At 35.9% G+C, this 27,244-nt stretch overlaps 1 long non-coding RNA gene across 6 annotated transcripts in view; it reads left to right on the top strand.

The window, feature by feature from the left end:
- LOC146763796 (uncharacterized) overlaps positions 1-26,822 on the top strand; it is a 51,006-nt gene extending 24,184 nt beyond the window's left edge. For 2 of the 6 annotated variants that reach the window (XR_014951629.1, XR_014951624.1), the window contains 2 exons: positions 20,136-20,183; positions 25,075-26,822. This is a non-coding gene — a long non-coding RNA (uncharacterized LOC146763796). Of the gene's footprint in view, positions 1-9,685; positions 9,782-15,548; positions 20,184-25,074 lie in introns of all 6 variants that reach the window. The other 4 variants (XR_014951626.1, XR_014951627.1, XR_014951628.1 and 1 more) reach the window with 4 other exon arrangements.
- The last annotated feature ends 422 nt before the right edge of the window (positions 26,823-27,244 follow it).

Here is a 27,244-nt window from a genome sequence, read left to right as displayed (position 1 = left end):
GCAACTTTCAAACTTGCTAGGTTACCTTTCCTTTACCTGCCATCTAAATTCATTTTTCAGAGACACTCTGTCAGCAAAGTAGATATGAATCTGTGTCTTCACTGTAAGAGAAGAAGAAAGAAAAACCTCACACTATGTCATATTTTATATGTAGAAGAGAAACAATAATTATATGTTACCTCTTTTGGTTACCTTGCAACAGAGAATTTTCTAGATGGCTTCTTTGACAGAATCAGAAAGTGTATTTTACAAAAAGAAGGGCAAAAAAATTGTAGGCATGGAGATACTGGGGAAGTTGTGTATCCTCTAGGATAACACAAAGGGAAGTATTACAAAGACTGTTCCCAACTGGGCATGGATTTATAAGTTTGACAGAGCACCCTTATCTACTGAAATGCAGAACTATATGCATGAGAAATTCCCAGCTGCTGACATTTTGTGAGCTTTTAATAGTACCATTAGTCAATATATCAGTATGCAGCATATCATATTGACTAGAGCTGATGTTTATAGTGGAAAGCTATTGACTTATGGGATGAAAAAGTGGATATAATTCAGCTTCAGGCATTATTGCCCACTGGAGGTTACTTTTTCATTTACAGGGACAATAATTTGCCCTGTAAACTGAAAACTCTTGGCTCACTATATATTTTACTATACACTTTAATAAGACTTTTTTTGCCCTAAATGTGCTTTACATAGAAGCTGGAACTTCAGCAGTAGTATATCCTCTGTTAACATAGCCAACACTGATAAAAAGCACCCCACAACTGAAAAAATTACCCAAACCAATGAAAATTGAGTGGCTCACTAAAATGTCTTCTTTTTAGAAATAGTCAATTACACATTTAGATATAAATGCCAATAGATACCTCTTACATATCTCTCATATTCTGAGATGTTGAGAGCAGTTTTGAGGTTGACAGGAGACTTGGTCATGTTGAGAGGTTGTGCAATCCTCATCCAAGTTTTCTGTGGAAGCCCTAAGAAACCTGATCTAACTCTCCTTTGAACAAGAATTTAGACAGGATGGCTCCTTGAGGTTCCTCCCAACATGAGTCCTCCTATGATCACTCTGAAACTTTTTAAACAGACTTTTCCTGCATTCAATGGAGAGACATAGACTGTTACAGAAAATTAGATCACACCAGCAAAATACAAATAACTATTACAAATGGGAAGAAGTTCTCTCTGGAGGCACTGTGGAGGGAGCCCAGAGGATTAGCCTGGGTTAGATAATGGACACATGGCTAAAAATGATGATAAGGCATGTCTTGATTTCACTTTGACTGTACAGACTGGCAGTAAGTTGAAGATGGCATGATTATTCTAAGATGTTTTCTTTGCATGGGGCTCACTCAACCTTGATAACAACTGATGGCTTAGAATGCTAACATAGTGCATAATTTCACAGAATAAAAACTGCCATATGCATTGACTGATGAACTAATGGTCTGGATCCTACAGTTTTAGTAAAAGATCAGCTTGCTAACCACAAGACACACACACTTCAGCTGACAATACATCTTGATAAGCTAAAAAAAGTTCAGAATTAGCTTGTCAATAGCAGAAATGAGTCAATAGCATAACAACTGCTATCCACATCTAATCATAGTAATGGCACAATAGACAATATTCATTATCCACCTGTCAAATCTTGGCGTGAAAAAAGGCAGTAATAGATTAAGGATGGTATAACAATAAGAGTAACAATAATAGTAAAAACAAGAGCAGCAGCAAAAACAAAAAACATCATGTCCTAAGATTAGTGTCATAAATCAATGAGTGTTTTCTTGTGTCAATTCACATTAAGATACACTGTACAAGACATAATATACCAGAGTATCCTAACACGACTTCCTAGTTTTACTTCATGAATTATAATTTAAGACTTATTTTTTTTCCACCATTGGATAGTTACTTGTAATAAAATAATACACCCATGGATTTTCTCCAGGTTTTGTGGTGAGATACTCATGTGCTAGGAGAAAAAGCAGCTCTTTCTTCTTGCCTTTTTTTCATAGCATTCATCCTAACAGTGCTACTATGTAACAAGACTAAATCACTTCAATCACAGTTTGACAGCTTAATGCTGACTTTTTCTCATAGAGAGGAAAGTCTTTATAACTAGAGCAAAAGATAGAATTGTTCTGAGAGCTTAGGTGGAGATGTGGTCTTGTTATCCTTCTGTGAAAACTATTTCTTCTACTACCTGTTTGGCCCTTGATTAGTAGTGATAGCATTACTGGTGGTGTTCTGTTAGCCACATAGGGGATTTTGGTCAGTATGGATGCCTTTCTGTAGAATGAACAATTTTTTTTCTTTTTCTTTTTTTTTTTTATAACAGATTTTTTCCCCTAAAATTTTTCAGTGCATTGACTGAATTTTCATTGGCTGCAACAAGAACAAAAGTGCCACCAGTTGCCTATGTGTGCATCTGAATCTGGAGCTGAAACCTACCCTTATTGCTCAGTCTAATTGGCTAAACGTCTAAGTGTGTAACATCACTGGCAGTGCTGTGGGGTTGGCAGATGCAACACCATCTATAGATATGTGAAATCCTTATATTCTTTTGAAATGGCAACCAAAAGGGACACTCAAGGGCATCTCAAATGACAGTAGATAATTATGTCTAGGCAATTTTACTTTATTCTTAGTGTCTAATTTATGACAATCATTAAGAATATATCTATACTGAGAAATTAAATGGGACCAGGAACATTTCTGGTCATTAGGGTCAAACAGCAAAATATATTTGGGTCTCTGCTGGGGAATTCACTAAGCCTCTAAAAAGGGTAAGTACACCTGGAGTAGTTACTGGGAGTGGGCAGTCCTAACTCCTAAAATACTTCCTGTTTTTGGCCATGTGTTAGTTACTATGAATTATGACTGGACAAATGACAATCCTAATATCTCTCTTATCTGGTCAGATGAGAGTCCTTTTAAGCATTTTTTTCTTTATTAACAATCATAGCTAAAGTGCATAAGAATCCAGCCATGTGTAGGCACTAACATATAAACGTCCCTCATTTGGATAACAGAAATGGTAAAAATTCTCATCTGTCCACCTCCCCACTCCTTGATCCACCCAAGTACACCCAAAATAATTCAAGACCTTTGAGGCATCATATTTCTGGATATTTCAGGTTCTACCAGATTTATTTTTCTCTCTTTAGGTGTAACTGTCATTCAGTCCTAGAGCTGAGGTATTGCAGTATGTTTCTGTGGGTTTGGTTTTATTATTTCCTTTCTCTGTCTCTGTTTTTCTCTTTCTATTCAGACACAGAGAATAATAGAATTGCTACTGCCAAAACCCTCACTCCATTGGAGTGAAAACCATTCATTTGTCATCTCAATTTTAAGATTCCTGACTCCAAATGCAAGGATATTCTCCATGGACGTAATGGGACATTTAGCAATTCACTCATTTTCTTCACATGCTACTTATTTAGACACTCAGCAGTTGGCAGCTTTGATGTGAGTGGTAAAAATTATAAAGACATTACATATCATAAAAATATAAATGAAAGAAAACATGGGCCCTGTTTTATATCAGACTAAATTGGCTAGTGTCATACTCAGGATTTTTGCTTTATGAATTATAATTGTTAGAGGAGGTGTTCCCTTGAGTGAAACACTACCTGTCTCTTTCATATATAACATCAGCTCTTCACCTTTTCCTCCTTAAAGAAATTGCTGTGCAAAAATAAGGCACAAAGAAGTAAATTTATAAACTCAAATAATACACATATGATTATAAAAGTGTTTCACTCTGAGATCCTTAGCATAATTAAAGTGTCTGCCAAAAATGAAAATAAATAATATTATATGGAAAAAGTGATAAAACTAAGCTGAGCAAGTAAGACTGTGATTGTTCAAAATATTTATATAGTAGGGGAAGGGGAAAAGAAAGACTTTTTTTTTCATGCTGCTGTTCTATCCTGCCTGTTTGTGGAAGAATGTAAGAGAATCTAAGCACCTACAAAACTGTTTACTCAGTCCTACCCCTGTGTTAGGACAGGGGAGAATACAGGTAGAACAAGAGTGAGAAAATTGTTTGAGCTAAAGATACTTTAATAAGTGAAGAAAAGAGGGAAATAAAACTCAAGAAGTACAGATGTAAGGTCAACCTTCCATTATTTCTGAGCAACAGAAGACACTTCCCTCCATGCTTCAGCTTTGAATTGTGGAGCATGACATTAAATTCTTTTGGCCCATTCAAATCAAGAGACCTACCTGTTTCCCCCTACAACTTCTTGCCAGCCTCTAGACTATCTCTAGTAGCATGGCAGAAAAGAAACAGGAAGGGTTGAAGCTGCACAAGCACTGTTCATCAACACACAAATCATTAGTGGGTTGTCAATACTGGTCTGGTCACAAATTTGTAACACATTGTAGTAGCTGCCACAGCACATCACCATATGGACTCCTATTAAGAAAATCACAGACCATTCCTGCCAGACTAGGCACACCATCATGAGTTCCGGTGTTTAAACTGTGGCGTGTTTTCTCTCCAGAGCACACATACCGTGAGAGAAAACCAGGTAGAAATACTCTGAGAGTGAATCTCTGGACATCTCTTGCATATTTCAAATAATATGTCATGTTAAACCAAGAATCACAGTGGGAACAAGATCTCCAATAAAGAGAGTAAGACTTGTAATGATCTTCCTCTTCTCTATGAATTTTTTTTTCTATTAACTATCTTCTAAATTTTTTCTCACTTATAGCTTCTTACTGGATGCTCAACAATATTTTGGAATTTCATCCTTGTAGATATTCAAATATTTGCTGGACTAGATGTGAGAAACCCAATCTAAGTTGGTTTGGCTTTGAGCAGAGGAGTGAAGCAAGGTTCTTCCAGAGGTTTTTCCCAAAAGATATATTTCTGCTCTGTGGTTCCACACCAGTCTGCTCTGAATAGTACCAGCAGTCCTATGCACAGCTACAATTTCAGCCACATGATTTTGTGCTATCAATAAATATCCTGACTGCCATCCTATCTGTGTTGATGTTCCCACTGCCATCTCATTTCTGTGACTCTGATCTAGTGGCAGTAACTAGTGAGAAAACAGAGGGAGCTAGTGACAAGTAGGTGGGAAAACTGTGCTAAAACTCTCACAGGTGACTGATTTTTCTGGTGTAGGGAACCATAGAGGTGAGGCTGTCTTCAGATGTGGACTTGGGGAAGACATATCACCTACTAATTTTGTGTCTGAGGATTTAACCTTCTGAGATTGCCACATAAGGTACCAGTCAGGCAAGATAGGAAACTGTATCTTAAGTCTGCACAATGCCTGTGTACGTCAAGTTTACATGTGTGCCTAAGTATGCCGCTGAAACCTAAAGAAGCAAATCTGAAAGAAATTTTCATAATTGATTTTTTTTAATTATATAGATCTCTACGGTCTTTATATTTACTGCAGAAGTAAGATCAGGGCACAAGAAAGATGTTCTATTCACACTACCTTGGTATCACGAATAAGTGTAGGGCTTTTTCCAGGCCTGAATAATATCTTTCACAATGACTTTACAACATGCTTTACAAAACAGCTTGTCTCCTTTCCTGGTGTCTTTCCTTATGGTTTCAAAGGTTATTTAATTTTAGATTTTAAAAGTTTACTCAGAGGTTTACAGCTCAAAATCAGTAGAAGGGAGGGACAGTGAGCTCAACTGTCTTTGCCATTCTATAAGCACACACCAGTCCTCAAGACTTTGAGTTTAGCAGTGACTGACATGCACATTTTGAGAGACGACTTGTCTTATCAGTTTCAGGCATCTGCTCTAGGGGAGAATGAGCTTTCTATTCCCTTTTCACCTCCAAAATAATCTTGATGTCTTATATGAAAAAAGAACAACAAACTGCTCTACTGGAAAATTTTCCATTAAAGTATCTGGATTACACACCTTTTTGATTAATTAATATTATATATGTTAAAAATGTAATTTCATTGATATATTTTTAATTTCAAACCATAAATAATCCAAGTCTGTGATGTCATTTTTACTCCTACAGGAACTGTAGTTTGGGTATTGCATGCTTGCATTCTTTCCCGGTCTGTCCCCAGCTTGAAGATGTTCTTGCGATCACATGACTATCATGATGCACTGGTTCTTCTCACAAATAAAGGACACTTTGTGGTAGGCCTTGTTCACCTTTTCCAGTAAGGAATAATGGATTATAGAGTTATGACAATATAATTTAGATGAGTTTATTAATTGAAATATTTTGCATTGACCAGGGCAGTTCTAAATTTGTCACTTAGTCAGTATTCAAAACACATGCAAAAGATAAAAAAAAAAAAATCCAATGTAGATTGTTGATTCTCATCAGACAGTGTGGAAGTTGAAGCTTCCTTATATTCATTGTTAAAGAAATTTTATATTTAGAACAGATTTTTTTTTAATATAAAGTTCCATTACAAGAAGTTGTATAGTAAATATCAAGCTTAAAAAGATGGCTGGCAGACCTCAAGAAAATATTATATGTTACTCGTTCTTGCTGGAAAGTAAGCAAACCATTCATATTAAAATTGCCTATGTCAGACTTCATGGTAATCATAAATCACACACAAATCTGTCATAAGATTTTGAAGATTCGGATACTAGAGATGAATGTACTCTTTTCTGCAAGTTTTTGTTCTGATGTGGTTTATAGAATTAGGTTTTTTGTGTTTGTTAAATTGATTTTTACCCTGTGCCATTTCATAGTTTTAAATCAAGAAATATTATTTGATGCTGTTGAGGCAGAATAGTATGAAATTACTCCACATCAGAAGGTTTGAGAGTAGAACTCTGATTTAGTTCAAATCATCTCTCTTTTATAGAGAATATCATCCAGACCCATTCTATTGGCCCTAGAGTAAAAACATCGCACATCATTGGTGTTCAGTGAATGATGCACAGTAGCAGAATTTATCTATAAACAATGTGAACAAGAAGAGAGATAAAGAATTATTTACATTCTTTTCCAACTGTTTCTCAGGCTTCTGCCTGGTTAGAAACCTTCAGTCAGAGGACTGTACTGAGACTACCCACAATTATTCTCTCCACAAAGTTAGGTTGAATTGGTAAAATGTATAGCTGAAATATATTTGTACAGTTATGATTTTATATTTGTTCTACTTTAGTTCTTTAATGCTGCTTGAATATTTTAATTTCCCTTGAAAACTAAAGTATATATTAATTATTGAAGCATAATAATTTTTTGTCGTAATCTTTATCTCTTTCATTTTGTATATATTGTTTTCTTACTAATGGTTCTTAAGAACAACTTCAAGAATATTGGCCTTTTGATATCCAAAATAATTTTGCTATGTCTATAAATATTTTTGACTTCTATTCCTTATTAATTTTTCTTTTTCCTTACTGATTACTCTGTTACAATGTTTCATTCAGTACAGCCTAGTTACATTTTATTCAAGTATAATATTTTCTTGTGGTAAAAATTCTCAGTAGTGTTCCTATATTGGAAAAAGAAAATATACAGACCTTCTTTATATTCATGCTTTGGATATGTTCCACCCAGATGAATTTTCTGACTAATTTCTTTTGTCTTTTACCACTCAAAACCTTAGTTACAGAGCTACTTTCATCCTTTAATTTAATTTGAATAAAATCAACTTTAAAATCATTCTAGCCAGGGTTAATTTTCATGCCTGGCTTATCTTCTTGACTTTCACTACCAAATCTTCCACTGGGATCAGAAATCTTTTAATTCTGGCACGTGACAAACCTGTAGATAACAAGGACTGATATTCTGTGGCAGGGAAATTATTCTGAAGAAAAGGTATCACCAGCACAGTTTTGATTTTCCATGGTATAAGGAATGTTTCCACAAGTGTAAAAAATTAAGCTGCTCTAACCAGGATTAGCATGGGAGAAGGCTAATTGGTCTTTCACCTTATTTTTCTGTCATTCCTTCAGGGATTAGGTTAAGCCTCAGTGTATGTTTCATTAGGGAATTAAGAGATTAGACTTTGTCTCTCTGTCTATCATTCAGACACTTCCTCTAATGTTGACTAGATTTTTCTAAGTCTCACAACTCATCATGTAGTTCCTTGCAGTCAAAAATAGGTATATAACTTATGGTACCAAAGCTGTTCCTAGGTTAGTAGTATGACAGGTGGGAGGACATAACATGATTCCAAAATCTTTATTAAGTTTCCTGATTTTCCTTTCACCCATGCCAAGTCTCATTTCCTATGGGATTTTTGCATCTTTAAATTAAGAAGATGCTAATAAGGTGTCTACAAGTCTGATTTCAGACACATAAAGTATTCTGGGTATAACTGAGTTTGCCTACTATAAATTAATATAACCCAAAGTCATGACCTGGTCCTTTAAAATAATGCTCTCCTCAAAGACAAAATAGAACTTCTGTAGGAAAATGTCAGTTACTCAGCAAAATTTAAATGATGCAGAGAGACCAACCCTCTTTCCTCAAGTTCCAAATAGAAAGAAATCCCCATGAATATCACAGTTGTATCTGAATGGGTAATTATTCACAGGATTTCCTTTCAGCCTAAAGGCCATGAGAAATCATATTAACTAAGCATGGGATTCATCTCATGCAACTGTAACTGTAAAAGACTAAAGCATGTGCAACTGGAATATTAGCACTTTAAGTGCTAATAACTTTAGTACAATAAATAGGTATTTTTAAGGAACAGCTCCTAGACCCTGATGAGTTCTCCTTAGATGAGCTGAGTTAGTAACCTTGCACTAGAAATACCACTTCTGGTTTTGAATTGAAGGTGGAAAAATGGTAAGGCTAAGTGTATAAACCTATGTTTTTTCAGACAACACTTACACATATCCTCCCTCTACAACCAGTAGAAAGAGGTATATTTTGAGAGTAGTTGATCTAATCAAAAACCGCTGTCTAGAAAAAGTGAACATTAATATGAAGGTGTTAGTCTTTATCCACTGGATATGGAGGAAATCCTTTTTGCATAGACATCTTGGATAAAACATCTGATTTCCATTTGATATTAAAATAACTTCATTGAATTTGAAATTTTAACTGCACTTCAAATAAAGACATTATTTCCATGAAGAAATTCCAGTTTTATTTCTGTGATCTATACTTGTACAGTACATTCTACAAGCAAATAAAACTTTATTTCCTTATCTGGAAGTGCTAGGTGATGAAAAACCTACTATAGTTCTTTGCCAGTCATTCTATTATTTTTATAATTTTTGTTAGAAATGGATATTTCTTTTCAGAACCTGTTTGCCAAGTTTCAGTCCCCATCCACTGGATCTTTTCAAATTTTTCCTTCTAAGACTGAGGAAACTTCTATTATCACATTTTTATTCTTTCAGGGGATATTTATAGACCATGTCTAGTTACACCTTTATCTTCCTTTTGAAAAATTAAATAGAGCATGCAGTACTTCATTGCACAGTGTTTTCAAACCTGTAATAATTCCTGTGGAACTTTTCTGAATACTTTCCAATCTTTTTTTCTATATCTTTTCTCAGCTGCAGTACAAAGACTGGACAGTTTTCCTATAATGGTCATATTAATGCCAAGTACAAACTAATAAAAAGGTTCCTTTCTCCATTCTGATATATTTTCATTTATGTGTTTAAGGATCATATTGGTCCTCTGCAACATAGCGTCTCATTGGATCCCATATTCTGATGACGATCTGTTACTGATTCTCATTTTCTCTTTCAGGTCTTTTACAAGATCATAGTTCTCAAGACAGAATTTTCCATCCAGTAAATGCAACTTTGATTTTCTAATCTTGGGGCAAAAATGTAGCTGACTGAGGTCAGTGTAATTCTGTTCTATGGCATTTTCTGCTAGATAAGGATCTGAGCAAGGATTTTATTTCAATAACTTGTTATATGAACTTGGTAAAGTCCTTTGCTTAATTTTACACCAGGAATTAAAACTAACCTTAATGTGGTCCTAAACCCATTCCTCCTAAACATCTAAACTTTTACCATCAGGAGCCAGTCATGATCCTCTTGGAAACTGTGTTTCAATTTTGACCATGTTGGTCCTATTCCCTTATTTATTCTAATTCTTTCCTGTCTGAAATGTTCATGTGACCTTCATATTTATAACAACCTTTCAAAGCAGACTGCCCTTCATCAACAAAAAGCAATTTTCCTACTGCTCATTCCCTTTCCTCTTATACCCTTTTTTTGCATTACAATTTGTCCATCTAAAAAAAAGTGAATAAAAATAATTTTAAAAATGCCCACCTAATGAGTAATTTCCAGAAATGTTGCACTCCACAAATAAAAATCATACTTACAGTAAGACTGGTTTGATTGTCAATTGGTTGGAGAATGATAAGCCCCCACTACAGGACTGGAAAGAACAGTTCATGTGGTTTCAATATTATGGACGCCACCAAAGAGTCTATGTTACATACCCATGTAGACTGTCATGATATCTCTCAAACTTATTTTTTTTTTAATGATAATACATTCCCATTTCACAACGTGATTGCTGATCTGAATCAATTAGGAGATTGTGACTAAGAACTAATCATGATCTGAGACAGGAATTAACTCCGAGTATTGGCTTGTCTTGTACAGCTGCTTTAAAAGATTTACATCTTTCTGAAAAGGACATTTATGATTCTTCCTCCATTTTGAGCTGAGAGCACTTAAAGGAGATACAATGCTTTCCAGAGATGTGGATGCTAATTCACATCTTATTGGCAGCAACTTAATGATATCAGGTGTACTAGGTGAATCTTAATAAAGGAATAATGAATACAGCATGTTTCTTCTTGCTTTTATTATTGCTCCATTAGACTTTCAGTGCATTACATTTTTTTTTCTTAAGCCTCCCTGCAGCCCATGAACAAGCCACAATCATGCAGAACCAAGAGCATCAAAATTATATTTTCCTACCAATTCCTGGAAAAGTATTTTTTTCTCTTGTCATATAGAAATCCCACTTTTTCTCTTAACTTGTTAGTGATTCTCAGAAAGTCCTCATCCAGGTGTGGATGAACCATTGCAGTCAAACCTGGTAGGTGTATAATAGTTTTCCAAATATAAAATGCTGCTAAGTTCATCCCAAAAGCAACACACATTTTGCAAGTGTACGTGGATCACTGCTGTAATAGGCAGAATGGGTTCTGAAATGTCTACTACTTCTGAAACAATTTTTAGCACTATGTATGTTCCTTCAGAAAGTACAAATTAATTTGGAAAAAAAAGGTTTTGAAATCAGTCTTTTAAATTAGCTGGTAAAGAAACATAATGTGCACCATTTGTTACCATTTGTTGCTGTTAAGATGCTTCCATATCCATCTGACTTCTTCTGCTGTAGAATTATAGAAATATTTAGGCTGGAAAAGACCTTCAAGGATTCAGCCATTAACTCAGCAATGCTATGTCCATCAATAAACCATTGTGCCACACCTACACATCTCTAACGCATCTCTGGAACTGGTGACTCCACCACTTCTGTGGGCACCCTGTTCCATTGCCTGACATCACTTTTGGTAAAGAAAGTTTTCCTAATTCAATCTAACACTTCTCTGGTGCAACTTTAGTCCATTTTCCCCTTGTCCTGTCACTAGTAACTTGGGAGGTGAGAATGGCACAAAAAATTTCACTATGTGACAACTGCAGCTCATTCAAGAGTCATCACTCCTTGTACTGTACACACTTATAACTACTTTATCTACAGAAAACTGTCCTATGAGACCATTTCTGCAACTGCAGGAACAGCTTACAGAATCTGTTTGTGGGTTCTTCATGTGCAGCTCCTTCAGAGCTGGCCAGGCTGTCAGATCTGTGCAGCTATCAGGGCAGGATAGACAAGGAGAGCTAAACAATAGTTCAGGAGAGGAATTCCAGGTGTTTTTTCGGCAAAGGACTTGACTGTGAAAGAACTGTCGATTTTCCACAGGATCCAGTGTCAGGACCCTATATCCTGAAACTGCTGGACTGTGCTGAGTTCTAGCTTGAAGCTGGAGGCAGAGGCAGGGAATTTCATGAGTCAAATTTCATAGGTAAAGACAGTCCTCCCGTCTTTTCTGTTTGTAAATGGTTGGGTCCTTCTTGGTGACATAGCACACCCACTGGAAGGGGGCAAGGAAGTTGGACAAACAATAAATATCTATAAGGGACCTGGTAAAATGATTCTGAGGGATTTCCCTAACATAACTATCTTTGTGTTGCTGTGTAATCAAGAAGGGCTAAAGCTGTGGAAAGGACATTTGGTGGCTCTAGAGAGGAAGGAGACATTGAGGGTCTATGTTTCACAAAAGTCATAAATGTCTAGGATCCAAGTACCTACATGAGAGACAGGAAGTGGAAGAGGCTGGAGAAGCTTCCCACTATATACTGGAGGGAAGAGTGTCTTCCCATAGCTGGGATCACTGCCTTCATGGCCCACCTTCTGTGTCACACATCATGTTCTGCCCTGATCTCTTTCCTGTGCTGATTCTTGCCCCTTGCTCCTAAATTACCCTGAATTCTGACCCCAAGAACTTCTTTCTTATTCTTAGTGACTTGCTGTGAATATCTGGTTAGCTTCTAATAGGTCAGGAAGATGGGAGTTCTACATGAAAAGTTGTCCCTGCTGAACTGAATATTAGTGTTGCTGATTTTTGGGGAGCACAGATCTCATCAGAAGCCTATATCTCATCCCAAAGCTTCTGCTCAGGCACTAGCATTGACTTTACTTTCTGTCAGTGCACAGATCCCAGTTAATATTTGTTTGTTCAATGATCTCTCAGGACTAATCACTATAGAGGTTACTCACCTCCCTCAGCTTTAGGCATCTGGTGTCCTCATCTATCTGCTTGTTCGTTTGTTTATTGGTTGATTCTTTTATAGATGATGAGAATAAATAACAGAAATGTGACTCATTTAATTTTAGGAATACATCTGGCTTAGAATGGGTTGGATCACCCTGTAGTGAGACCATCATATTGGCTGTACAAATTTAGATTTAGTTAAAGGTAAATCTGGACCTACATGAATGTCTGAGATACCGTCATGGATCCTTTTATTCATCTGAAGGAAGGAATAATACCATTCACTCAGTATTAAAGCTTTATTTATGATTTCTACATAAAAGCAACACAGGATTTTTCGTCCCTAAAGTGATGACAGAGATTTTTTTTCTCCCCAGTGATTATACTTGATCATTCTGTTTATATGAAAGATGGGTGTCTGTGGACAAGTTATAAGAATAATATTTTGAAATGCTGTAAGAAATACTTACAGAAATTCCTATCTGGCAACTATAACATTTATAGTTAGGTTATACATTATGTTTTTGGAAACTAAATAATGCATCTGGTCTGACCCAGGAGATCAGTTGTCACAGGAAAAAACATCTGCTGTGAGCTTCAAAGATATCTTGACGTTTAATGAAGAGATTTTTTTTTAATGTTATGACTGAATACCTTGTGTCTAATGGTGCATCACTACTTTCCCCAGCAAAGCTCTCAGCATGAACTTGGTGTTGTTCAAAACTCTGCAGATTGCTGGTCTCCTTGTTGAGGGTCCTGTTTCTTGATATCAGGCCTCTGTATTGCCCAAAATTTGCCTTCCTGGATCCCATCTCTGGTACGCCGTGTAGCACAATTCAGCTGCGTGGACTCTCCAAATAATACAGCATCACTCACTCGCCGGCCTCCCGCTGCAGCTCAGCTCTCATCGTCGGCTTCAAAAAGGCACACAGCATGACATGCTTTTCTGAATGTGCATAGACTCCAGTGGTCAAGCTGAACAGACAAAACTCTGTGCCAGTTCTTTCCTGGCATTTAGATCTCATTTACTGCCAGACCCTGTAAAAGAAATAATCTCCCAATTGAAGACAGTTTGTGGTGGAATATGGTGATGAGGTGATTGTTGAAATAGCTTCATTTGTCTTTCAGAGACAGAGATCTCTGCTGTCAAAGTCATTGATTACCAGCTCAGCCAGTGTAGGAGGTGTCTTTCCCCCCGCTGAGCTACAGGATATTAAGTTCCATAATTGTTTACCGTCAAATGCCTATGCAATACTTAATTGCCTTCTGTAAGCTGCTTGGCGATAGAGCAAGAGCAATGGTTTGACGGGTAGCGCTAGAGTCACAGTGGAGATTGCAGCAATAGGATCCCTGCTGATAAGAAACAAACACGTCTGCTTCTGTGTCATTGTTTTTTTGGCTGCATCAGGCAAGATTTGGTAAAGTTATTGTCTCCTAGCAGGCGGTGTAATGGGCAGCCAAAATGTGCTAGTTCACCAGCCTTTCTTCTCCAAAATCAAGCTCAAATTTTGGCTCTAGTCATTCTTCAGAATTACTTTAGTACGTTCACATTCATACTGATTTCAGTGTCACAATGGCTGGCACAGGCAGGTGAAGTTTGCTTTAGGTTGCTGCAGACATACCCAAAAAGAATCTTGCAATAACTTAGTGCTGAAAGCCTGACCAGAGGTGTTTTAAGAGCAGTGTGTACTTTAAGAAGCAAGAACCAGACTAAAACAGTCCAACAGGAAAATTTTGGGTAAAAACCTCAACATATATGCAAAGGTATAGTCTTGGCATAGCCAAGAGCTTTAAACCAGGATTTTGAAGTTGCATTATTTTTCCAATATGATTTTCAAACTGATCAGCTTAGAGAGAAACAAAAGTCTTTCCTAATTATAAAAACAAACAAATAAACAAAATAATTTTCTCCTTTATTTTTTTAACTGTAGTACAGAGCCATGTTCAAAATTCCTTCAGGAATTGTTTTTGAAATCAGGGGATTAAAAATGTTATCGTGATTCCTGAAACTGAACTTCTTTAAATGCTTTTTCATGCTTGTTTCTTTTGAGGAATCTTGTAATTTACAAAGAGATAAAGGAAGAAAAACAAATTAAAGAAAACTTAGGTGAAAAATAAGTCTAAGGTACTTTTTAATGGCAAGTCAATGCAGAGCTGTAGATAATATGGTGATACTATTTCTAGAGTAAAAGATATTTAAAGATTTTTTTGTCTCTTGATGGCACTTAGCTACATAAAAGGAGCACATTTTTAAATGTAAGTATTCTTTGCTTTAAGTAATCAGATAGTTTCATTATTTTTATAACTACATCATTATTTAGTTCCATCTCTCTAAGCATATTACTGTTTTCATTACGATATTAACTAAATTCAAAGTAGTAAAGGATGTAAGTAAAGCAAGATGCTATGTATTTTCAGGAACTAAATTTTGCCGTTCTCATGCTCATTGTACAAAAATCTAATCTTGGACTGCTTGGGTAAATCAATAATTCAGTTAGTAGAAGTTAAAAATAAAAACTAAAAGACTGTTATAGATTTTTAGAACATACTATTTTGCTCCATTTATTTTTGCAGAGGACATATTAGTTAAGATTTTTTCAATGTATTTTCTAAAAATGAAAAAGAAAATATGACCTTTGGTATAAATTTGATGTTATAAATTATGTTTGACTTTGTTAGGTAATGGTAAAGAAATTTGGAGGACATAAAGATAGTGAAAAAAAGCAAAGATTTTAAAACACCAACAGCTGTTTTGAGGCATCTGGACTGCAAAACAAAAATCTGGTTCTTCTGGAACTCTTACAGGCTTGATGATGAGACCACTTACCTGAGAACCTGTTCCAGTGACTGACTACCCTCTAAGTGAAGAAACCAACAGTTTCCCACTGATGGAGAATTTTGAACATCTGTTATTGTTCAATTGTAAATGTTGTTCAATTGTAATTGTTTTTATTTTTGTTAATTTTTAGGAATTTTGAAATTCCAGTAGGGCAGGAAAAGTTAATGGAAAACTCACAATGAAATTACTTTGACTTTTATTTTGGGTACTTGCCATCCTTAATGATTCAATCTGTTATATGGAACTTCTCCATTCTAGTGATTGTCTTTCTGAAGTAGTGCCTCAGAATTGTTACATTTGAAAGAGACTGCTTTGGCAAAATAATGTTCTAGTTGTTGAAGAAAAAGTTGATAGTGATACTTAAACAAAAAAAAAATCCCACTCTTTAGAGCTTCTGTCATTCTGGATGATAGAAAAGGAAGTGCTGAATTTAGTTCTGAAAAGCAATGGAAATCACTTCAGGCAAGAATCAGTTGCTTGAATGCATATGCCTAATGCCCTTAATCCATTTTCCAGCAGTAGCTGAATGGGGGTGGGATAATTTATGATATCTAATGCAAAAGATCAGTGTTTGGGCAACTCAATCACAATCCTAAGATCTGTGACTGAAGTGATTTAGGCACCAAATGCCTCTGTTGAAAGCAAAGAGAACAAATCACATCAAGGCTTTTAAAGATTAGGCTAAAAACCCTAAATTTAATAACTTTCACTGATATTTAAGTCATAATTTTTAGAGTTATATAAATAAAATGAAAATTGACAGGTTTTGCATTTTAAAGACTAAATGCCCCCTCTTCCTCCCAGTGAACAAAACCTGAATGATTCCACATACATCACATAAAATTTTTATTTTCATTTTTTAATCTGGGGTGTCTATTTTGTAGACCACAGCACTAGTATGTGAGGTAATTTTTTATCTACTTAAACATTGTGAGCTGAAAGTCATTACTTTAGTGATTTATGGCAGCTACTCTATTGGCAACCTTAACATCATTTTTTTCTTATTACTTAATTGTCCTAGTAGGTCTTTCTTAGTTCTGAAAAGAAGAAACAGGAGTTTTCTATTACAGATGCTTGGCTAATTAGTTCAGAGGCTGTCTAATGGGGACTATTAAAAATGCAAATAAGGAGTGATCAAATAGTGCAAAGTTTTGTCCTGACAGAATATACTAATAAGTTTCTGCCAAAATAAATACATAAAATTATAGAAGAGAATCAAGCATTAGATGGCACCCTTAACTGTAAATGGGATAGCACAAAGATAACATGGATGAAAGCCAAATACCTTATGACATTTAAATTTGGATATAACTATAAGAATATACCCTGGGGGAAAAAGGAGGGTGATGAGTCCTGTGCTGACTTTAAAGTAAAAGTTAAAGAGTAAATAGGTGTTTCTCTATCTGTGATCTGATCTTATTCATAAAACTTCAATGGACCATGAAAACCTCCCATTCTTTCTCATTGCATCATATAAATATGTGCATGCAGGTAAGCAAAAGAACATACAAGGTGTTGTGAGAAAGACATAATCAAAGATTCACAATCTAAACGTTTTTTTTTTAAGATGAAAACCATTGTGAGAAGTTTGTATAGAATATATCACATATTTTTTATGATGTTATTTGAATTTAAAACAGTTTGAAAAAGGTGGTATAAAGGACTAATAAAAGGAACTTCAACTTCCTTGATGGAGAAAATATACATTTTTTTTCAGATCTCAAGAAACCAGTACAAAGGAGAAGAAGCTAACTGGATGGGTATAAAATCTTATTTGCAATTCAAAATAACAAATTTTTAGTGTAGTTGTATTCACCTTAGACATGCTAACAGACTGGTGGACCTATGTGACCTGCAATGTGGTAACCAACTTAAAAAATGTACTCCTTGTACATTATTAATTGTCCAGAGAAAAAATGGGACATGTCAGATGTCCTGCAAGGAGATTATATGTCTATATGTTTCATGGTTCCTTTTTCATATGGTGATAATATTTTTAAGTAAGAAGCAAATCACTGCAGAAAGAGTCTAGAAATGGAAAATGCTCAACTGCTCTAGACTGCTCTGGAAGAAAAGCTCAAGGGAACAAGTAGAGCTGCTAATGGATAAATAGAATAGACTGTTGCCATAATTTGGGACTATTTTTTTGCTTTGGCAAGCTTTATCTCACCTTTGGTGACAACTTCGTAGTCATCTGCTTGCTCTTATTCCATTACTGAGATGCCTTTGTATTGACCTCCATGCTATTTTTAGGAAATAAATTTTGACATATTTCCCTTCTCTTCCTTCCTGCTCTGTTTCAGATAAATCCCAGTCTAATGTCGTGCTCCAGAGTGGTCTTTTATTTGTTCCTTATTATTGTTCCCACTGATAGGGCAGTGTTATTGATTTTCTCTTCCCATTGCTACAGCGGGATTGTCATTTACATGGCTGTCATATGCTGAAACCTCAGGGCCAAATTCCTGCCCATTAGCAAGCTGCCTTGCCCTATTTAAAAGACACATTTGGTGTCCTGTCAGTCTTCCAAATAGGCCTCTTGCTGGCTGTAGCTCCTGCTGGAAGTGTCTCTCTCTCTGTGCTGATTACAGTCTAGACTGAACATTTGCTAAGGAGGTCCAAGACAAACTTCTTTATGCACAGGGTAAGTCATGCATAAGATTGGATCCCAAAGGCAGCAGTACAATCAGCAATAGTTTATATACAAGCTAAACAAACACTCAGAGGGGGAAAGTCTTTACGGGGTATAAACATGAGTAGATAACTAGGCTCATGACCTCCTTTCATTGTAAAATGTTACTCCTCAGCTGTGGTCATGAGCTAAGTGACTTTGCCTTCAAGACTTTTCCTAGAGCATTAGTCCCTCTGGATTATTTTGGTAATTTTTACTGAAATGGAAACAAACCGGAACTGGTGGATTTGAGAAGAAGGGCTTGTAATGAGCAAGCTGTTCCTGCTGAAGATTTCAAATGCTTTTCTATTTTAAAAAAAAGCATATGGTGGGTTTAATAGGGGACATGGCCTGCATTCACTTAGCCATGTTCAGCAGACCATCATCCTTCTCTCAATTTTACTTGTTAAAACTCTAATACTCTGTTTATGTTTCTTTATATATACACACACGTGTGTACATATATATATATATATATATATATATATATATATATATATAAAAGGAAATGTGCTGAATAATTTATAATTTAATGATAAAGTAATTAACACAACATGAGAAAAGAAACAGTTCATAAAAATCAGAAGAGAAAGTCAAAACCCCAGTGCCCACACATCCTATCTTCTGGGCTATCCCAAGATGAGAAGCTTTCTCTTTCTCTGGTTTTAATCACAAGCCCCAGTGGGGAGCTGAAAAAACTTCTGTGAGAAAAGTTTCCTCTGCATTGCCATATCTTCATGAAAAGTTTCAGTTTTGATGATTCATCATTTTCACACACACACACACACACACACACACACACACACACACACACACACACACACACAGAAAAACACATTTTGTTGAAAGATTTCTGACCAGCCCTAGTAATGAATCCATCTGCTACAGTCAGTGAACACAATTACGAGACAAATCACCCATCTTGAACAGTAAAGCTGAGAATAGAACACCCCCTCTTTTTTTTTTTTGCTTAAAAAAAAAAAAAAAAAGAAAGCAGGTGAAAGAAAAAGCACAAACTGTTACCCTTTGATCTTAAGGAGGTTTTTACTATCTTCTATTAGGAGATTACTTATTCCACTCTCCTAGACATGGCCCAACTGCAAGAGACAGACGTGATCTTATACCCACACACAGATGCACACAGAGAAAAAGAGAGAGGGAATCTGCGTACGTTCCTTGTTTGCCCTATGATCATTAAAAATCTGATAACACTTCTGTTCAAGAATGAAGTTTAGACCCCACCTGCTAGTCATTCTACCCAGGTATCTCCTAAACACGGTCTTCATTATTCTCTGTAGAGTGGCCAGGTAGCTGTTATATACCTGCTGTGCTCTGTACAAGGGATGGCTGCATATGAATGGGCAGAGAACTGTTCTTCCTTTGTGCCTGGTCTACCTTACAATGCATCAGTGTGAAAGCCCATTGCTTCTGAAAATGATAAGAAAGTAAAGAATGTTATTGAAAGATCAAACCAGAGGCCAGATTTTGCCTGAAGACTAAACTGCTTTATGAGCAAAACACTGAGATTCAGGTAATCGATGTTCAATGTCCATTTCTACCTCAGATTTCTTTCAGCCCACTGGGGACACCATTTAATTTAGTTGTTTGCTGTAAAACAAAGATTGTGCTCATTCAGCTTTTACCCTCCAGCCTCTCCCTGGTCTTCTTTACTTACACTGCAAGATCTTCTAGTCAGGGAATTTAAAGTGTTTGTACAGCACCTCACACATGGAGACCCAGCTCTCACTTGGGGCCTCTACACATCACAAAACCCACAGAAGCCTCTGTTTGGAAATGAGAATCTAAACGTCAAAGCCTGCATTGTTTGCACTAGCTTAGAGTTAACCCATTGTAATATCCTTCTCCTTCCCTCCTCAAAATACAGGTATTCCTCTGTAACACATCTGACATTTGGGGACAGCAAATAAACCAGGTAAAAAATAAATAAATAAAAAATAAATAAATAAAAAAAGAAGAAGAAAAATAATCACAGAGCAGATACCACCTGCCTGGACTTCTCCATGGGAATGAGTGATCTGACAATTATAGACTTCAGGTGCCATGAGGAATCATCTTTCCAAACTGCTGCCAGGGGGGAAAAGACTAGTTCTGATGTGATATCTAGACAGTTTAAGAGTTATTTTGTCCTTGAAGCCTAATAGTGGGTTATTGGCAATTATAGGGAAAAAAATAACCTAGAAAAGGGGTGGGATGTCTTTTTTTATTTCTTCCCCATCCATTCAGTTCCACAGAAATCTTGTGGGGTTCATAGTCCATAAAGCATCACTTTAAGGATATTTTAGCCCTATTATTATTTCAAATTAAAAGATAACTATTCTGTGAGATACTCTTTTTAGTTTTAAACCTAAATGTTTAATTATTTGTTTGTAATTTATGTTTAAAATGCAGCAAAAAGCTTCTACAACACAGTCCAGAGAAATTAAACCCATTTTGCATAACAGTGCTCTTGGAGTGGGTGGGGAGATATTTGTATTGCTAGTGAAGGGGGAAACCAAAAAATGAAAGCCTGGAGCAGATGCAAAAGAAGAAGAGAATCAGGAGGGAAAGAAAGGGGGGCTGAGGTGGTAGAAAGGAGGTTGTGAGGGAGGAGGAAGGAAAAGGAAATAAAAATAATATAGACAAGAGAGAGAGAAAAAAGATCACAGCTTTCCTGTATCAACTTGGCATTCCTAAGAGAAAATGTTCTGTATAATATTTCAAAATTTTATTTAACTTTATTTAGGGATGGGGCTGAAAGCAGCCTAGAGGGAGCCTTGTTTAAGAACTCCAAAGCTCCTATTGGCTATTTGGGCTAACTGGAACAGGCAGCAGCCATTTGTGTCCGTCACTGGGCAGCAAGGCAGAGGAGAGCATTGACAAATGATATACAGCAAATAAAAAAAAAAAAAAAAAAAGCAGTACTTCCATCTCTCTTCCATCTCTTTATTAGGCTTTCTAGACAGATCACTAAATGTCACAAGTATCCTTAACCCATTGATACTTCTGCAAGTGCTAGGACAGAGGTAGTGAGAGGGCAGATGTAGCCCTTCATGGTAACACTTGTGGGAGAGTCTGCATCAATATCCTTGATTTCGATGAGAAAAACAAGCTCATTTGGCATTCTATTTATACTGAGAATTTCTCAGGGAGGATAGGAAGCAATAGGACTCAGAAAAGGAATGTGGAGGAAAGCTGGAGAGGATATATAGAAGGTTACGGAAATTGAAGACACTGAAGGGTCTGGATTGGAAGCAGACAACAGAAAGCTTCATCAAGGAAACCTGGTCCCCAGCCTGATTCAGTTGCAGAGATGTTGTAGTTATTTGCTGAACTGCCTGGCATTTTTTTGAACTAGATGATAAACTAGTTTGTATTCAGGGCAAATTATATCTAATTTTCTGTACAAATTGCTGAACTATTGGACTCAGCAAATGTATTTATTACAAATCAGAAGTATAGGCATGGGTCACATATTTGTGGCACCAGATAATCAGAAAGAGCCTAAGCCCACTAATCTGGACAAATTGCATTTGATTTTTTATGCTAGAAAAGTAGCCAAGAAAGGCTCCTTCATCCTTATTTTCACTGTCCTGAGGTATCTGTGGTCCACAAAGGGGTGCTTGCCTATTCCAGCACTATTAATTTATTTGGGGACCTTAGTCATTGACCTACACTCATGATTATAGCTGAGTAAACATTTCTCTCTGTTTGTAACTCATAATATTTCCTAGCAAGTAGTAGAAGTATACTAGAAGAAGTAACTATGAAGAACTTAGATCAAGCTGGAAGACCTATGTGAATAACTAGGTTTCTTGAGAAGTCTCATCTTCCATTTTGCTGTGAAAATTCAGGACCCCTTAATGCAATGGAACTATGAAAAGAGATAATGAAAGAGAAGCCTTTTGGAATTGTTCAGGATGTTTAAGAAATTAGAGTTAGACCTAAACATAATACTATGCAGAGGGAAAAGTCCCACATATATGGATTATGGTGGTACCCAAAATATCTCTCTATGATAGAGAATATACCAAAAAAAATTTAAAAAGTAAATAATTTTTACATCTGAAAGGAAACTGAATGGCTCTTTCAGTCCAACACTTCTTGTCTGAGAACCAGGTTAGAAGTGAATGCATACACAAAATAAATTAATTAATTGAACCTTGTTACAAACTGACACTGAGATTTGTAATTTGATTGGAAATTAATCAGTCTGCATATACTTATGTTGCTCAGTTAACACCTAGCTTAAATGGATCATCTTATCTAGAGCCCTGTTCTATTGAGAACTGATCTCTTTTATGCAAGAGACTTATCACAATGCAAGCTTCCATTAATTTAATGTTATATTTCTAACACTAGAAAATACATCTGAGTAATTTTTCATAAGTAAAATTCACTGAGTGCTAGATGATGACATTTGGAAAAGAAAATACATAGCCAAAATTTTCCATATTGGGAAGGAAGGGTACTATATGAAATTACTGAGAATTCTCTAGGAATAATTTGTAAAAAAAGTGGGGATATACATCCAAGGGCAATCATAAAAGCTGTAGCTGTAATGAAGAAAAGGAAAATAGTAGAGAATTTTTACAAAGTTTCATCTCCACCTTGTTATAAAGGGACAAATGTGCAATAGCGAATGTACTTTTCCCCTCTAGTATGTTGCCAAATAATTACATGGATCACTGTATAATTACGTACATTCAAGGTTCTCCAAAAAGCTTGATTTATTCAGCATTGCAAAGGCTATGCTTTTGCTTCTAAAAGGTCTTTTTTTTTTTCAATCCCCACTTACGTAATAGCTGCCATCTTGGCTGACATTTAAGGCTTGAACTAGATATAGTCAAGCTAAAAGTGTAAACTGCTATAACTTGAGCACAAGTTCCAGGATTCTTTTGTTAGGGCTGAAATAAGCTCAAAGCATCTGCAAGCTGAGCACACAAGGAGGTCTGTAGCACACAATCTTAAAAGAACTGTGAGTCCTCTGAACATAAATTTCGCTTGAACACTGTTTAACATAAAAAATTTTGCTTGAACACTGTTTAACATATGAGCAGTCCCATTGGTTTCCACAAATATAAGGTCCAAAATTGTTTCAGAAAATCATGACTGCTGTCATCAACTCTGTTTTTCCTTTCTTTACAACCATTGCTCATAGGTCAAATTAATTTCTCAGATAATGTTCCCAGAACCTAAATAACTGGTGCAAAATATTAAAGTCAACGATGAATGGAGGTGTGAAATTTGTCCATGATTGTGATGCAAATGATGGATAATCAACAAAACTGCTGCTTTTTCAAAAAATTGTATTATTTTTGCAATGTTTTGTGAACAACTCTTTAAAGCAACAATGATCACTTATGTGCTTGTATGCTCTGATGAGATTCAAAAGATTGAGTATTCAGTAATTCTGTGGGGTTTGCTGCAAGTCATGACCTGTATATTGAAAACACAGCAGGTGCTAGTCAGCAAATGAGTAACATTTCCAAATTTACATCTCATGCAATTTTGGAAATTTCTGCCTAGCAAAAAAGGGTACTTATTTAGATTTGCACAAATCCTTCTCCACCAGAGAATTAAAGGGCAATATTTCTTTGTCAGGAAGTGTTCTAGTCTGAACTCCTCAGGAAGCACTACAAGCATCACCATAGACAATGGTTGAACATCTACAGGGAAAGTGAAGATGGGTACAAAATCAATTCATATAAAACTTAAACAAAATATAAAGCTAAAGAAAATTAAGATTTTCAGTGAGGTTCATCTGCATCAGAATAATTTTCCTGTGATATATGTTCAGAGAAGAGATGATAGAATGAATTGCATCCAAATGTAAATGGATTAAAATTTTGAAACAATTAATTGTTTCAAATAATATCTAGACCTGACCTCTGCACATATTCTTATTGCAAGGATTCTTATTTTACTTTTTATGAAAAGAGAAATATAAACACTTATTTGTCACAATTCATTGTTTTCATTCTCCATTTTCATCTCTCACAGATGGTGAAGTACCAAAATGATTTGTAAAAGCTGACATGAGCATTTTTTGTCTACTGGAGTACATTGTGCTCACTGTTTGAAATGCAGCTATTCTGATAACTGAAGGTTAGAACACATGTAGGTATCAGAACCAAGTGCCTTGAAGAGGGAAGTGTCCCAGGAAAGTCCCCTTTGACAGACAGTCATGTAAGGTTAGTCAGTAGTGCAGTATTCCTGCTAGGTCCTTCAGACATGCAAAAGTCTGATCTATTCCCAGTACTTATGGATAACTTTTATTATATATATATTTATTTTTTTTTAATCCTCCACCCTTTTCTAGAAGTTAATATTCTTCTCACTCTTAAATATATTATACATTACAGTATTATGTACCTGCGAAGGACATCACCAATGCATAGACTATAACTTACTATAAACTTTGTACACATTAAAATAAGAAACTTAAGTAGACAAAATATATTCAGATTTTTTTACTGGAAAATTCTTAGATAAATCTGTAATAATGATTATATGATATATAAAAGTGAATAGAAAATAATCAGTGTTCTGGATTTGATAGACTTGTTTTGCTATCAAATTAAACTTCATATATTTAAAGGTAAACTTCCTTAGCCAAACAGTTATGCTAGGATTTCGTCCCACCCTTTTCTTTGATATAATTAATGAGATTTTACCAATATATAGGATCTGAATTAAATTTTCTGGTAGAAATAAGTATTATTTCCACTGCATAACTACACATGTGGTTCTCAATGACAACAATATTATAACTAATGTACTAGCAAACTGTACAAGACCTAACCACGATGCTTTTTATTTTCCAGGTGTCTGAACTCAGATAGATTCATAAATCATGAATGTTGGACTCTGGAGAGTTTCTTGGTAACTCTGTCATGTAATGATGCTTGGCAAGGTTAATTTTCTTTTTTAAAATCCACATTTTAGATGGGAAACCCATAGCATTCAAATCCAAGTAGTGCTCATTTTGATCTATCCTACTATGAACAGAACTGAGGCCACTATTTTTGTGGCTAAAAGGGATAGAAACTTGACAGATTTCACAGAACATTCTAAGTTGTAAGGGACCCATAACGATCATTGAGTCTAACTTAAAATTAGCCTATATGGGGATTGAGGCTGTGACCTGGGTTAGAGCCTGTTATCAGCACCATGTTCTCTCTCAGAAATTTGACTTTGCAGAGTTTTCTGCATGTTTTCATCAGATTTACCAGGGTTTTATACATGCAAGGGTTTTGTACATGCATAAGGTTCAGGATTAGTGAACAAAGTACACACCAAGCTGTGTGAATTAAATGAGAAAAAGAAGTCCTGGTTTTCTGATGTCAATATAAGGTGAGCTCTACACCTCCCCCCGCTTTTCTTCCCTGTCTTAATCTGGACATGCAGAGCCCACGTCATATTTTTTAATACTTTTCACTGTTATAGAAAAGAATTCCCTCAATATCATGATGGCTGGGAGAGAGTATGGCGCATGCTTGTCCAAGTCTGCAAGTGGTTGTCAATGGAATACTCCTGTGGTGTGGCATTTCCCGCCAGTGTGCGCTGCTGTTTATCACATCATCCTGGGGAGTCTGCATGACAACAAATGGCCTGCATGGTCACAGACTGAAAGCCAGACTGCAGCATTGTCCTAGCAAATTCCAGAGGTGGCAGTCTTTCAATTAGCCATATTATAGCTATTATTATGGAAAAATTGTCATCCCACATGAAGTCGAGGGCCCTTCTTGCCTGATATCTTGCCTCTGAAAATGATCAGCAGGAAAAAAGTCAAAATAAAAAGAGTGTTAAAGACAGAGCAAGTACAGAACTAATGTTTCCCTGCTATAGCATTTCAGTTTCTACATTCGTCCAACAAACTTCCCAAGCAGATTAAATCAATAGACAGTAATGCCTTTATCCTTCACAAATTTTTGTATATATTTTTGGCTTTAGCTACCACCCCATAATATGGCAGTGAATTTCATAACAGAATGACATGCTTTTAAATATTGTTTTCAATTGGCTTCATAATTATTTCATTGGTTCATTTTTACATTGTGTGAAATACGGAATCATTATTTCCTGGTTGCCTACATGACAATATTTGCATCCTCTTTTTATCCTGTCTTGTTTTCTTTCAGCTGTCAGACAGATAACTTTTAAAATACCTTTATTAAAAATATATATTTCTCCAGAAGATTTGCCAAAGAAACATTGATAACGTCTGGACTTTTAAGAGCTAAGATAGTAATTTCAGAGAGAAATGAATTCTCTATCAATTCAGTAGGCCTGCTGTTTTCCTGAAATGGAGCATGTTCTTTGTAAGTCTGTAAAAAGTAGTTTCTGAAACTGGATATACTGAAGTCACTGTTTCTTGATCCATGTCTAACATTATATGATCTCACCATGCCAAAACAGTTCTATTGAATAAAAATTTCTGGTACAGAGGATATTGCAGTAGTGAAAGCAGTCATACTGTTCAAATTTGTTATATCGTACTAAAAAATAATTGCATTTTCTACTTGTCACATTTCTGTGCAGTCAAATATTGATTAAAACTCTGAAACCCCAATGATATGTATTGTCACTTCTTTTCTAGGACTATTTTAGATGGAAGAAACTTGGATTAAAAAAAAATAGTCTTTCTTCTGACTCTCTTGATGACTCCCTCCTCTTATATCTATTTCAATATTACTGATAATAGTACTTATGAGGATGCAAGTCTTGTAGATCTATGCTTTCTCAGACTTAAGAGAAAATTAAAGTGAGATCTGTAGACATGGTCATCTACAACTGCATGATGGGCGGCTGTAAAGAAAATGAAGACAGACTGTTCTTGAAGATGCACATGGGAAGGTGGAAAGGCAATGGAGAGAACCTGGAGCATAGGGAATTCTGGGTAGATGTAAGGATAAATTCTAATCCCACACCTACCAGAAAGAAATGCTCGTTGAGCTACATCCTTGGAGATATGTAAAACTTTGACAAACAGTT

This window comes from Lonchura striata, chromosome Z, assembly GCF_050655825.1.
Source record: "Lonchura striata isolate lonStrDom1 chromosome Z, ASM5065582v1, whole genome shotgun sequence".
Classification (NCBI taxonomy): domain Eukaryota; kingdom Metazoa; phylum Chordata; class Aves; order Passeriformes; family Estrildidae; genus Lonchura; species Lonchura striata.
The sequence above is the reverse complement of the archived record's forward strand: the minus strand, read 5'-3'. Positions and strand labels throughout refer to the sequence as shown.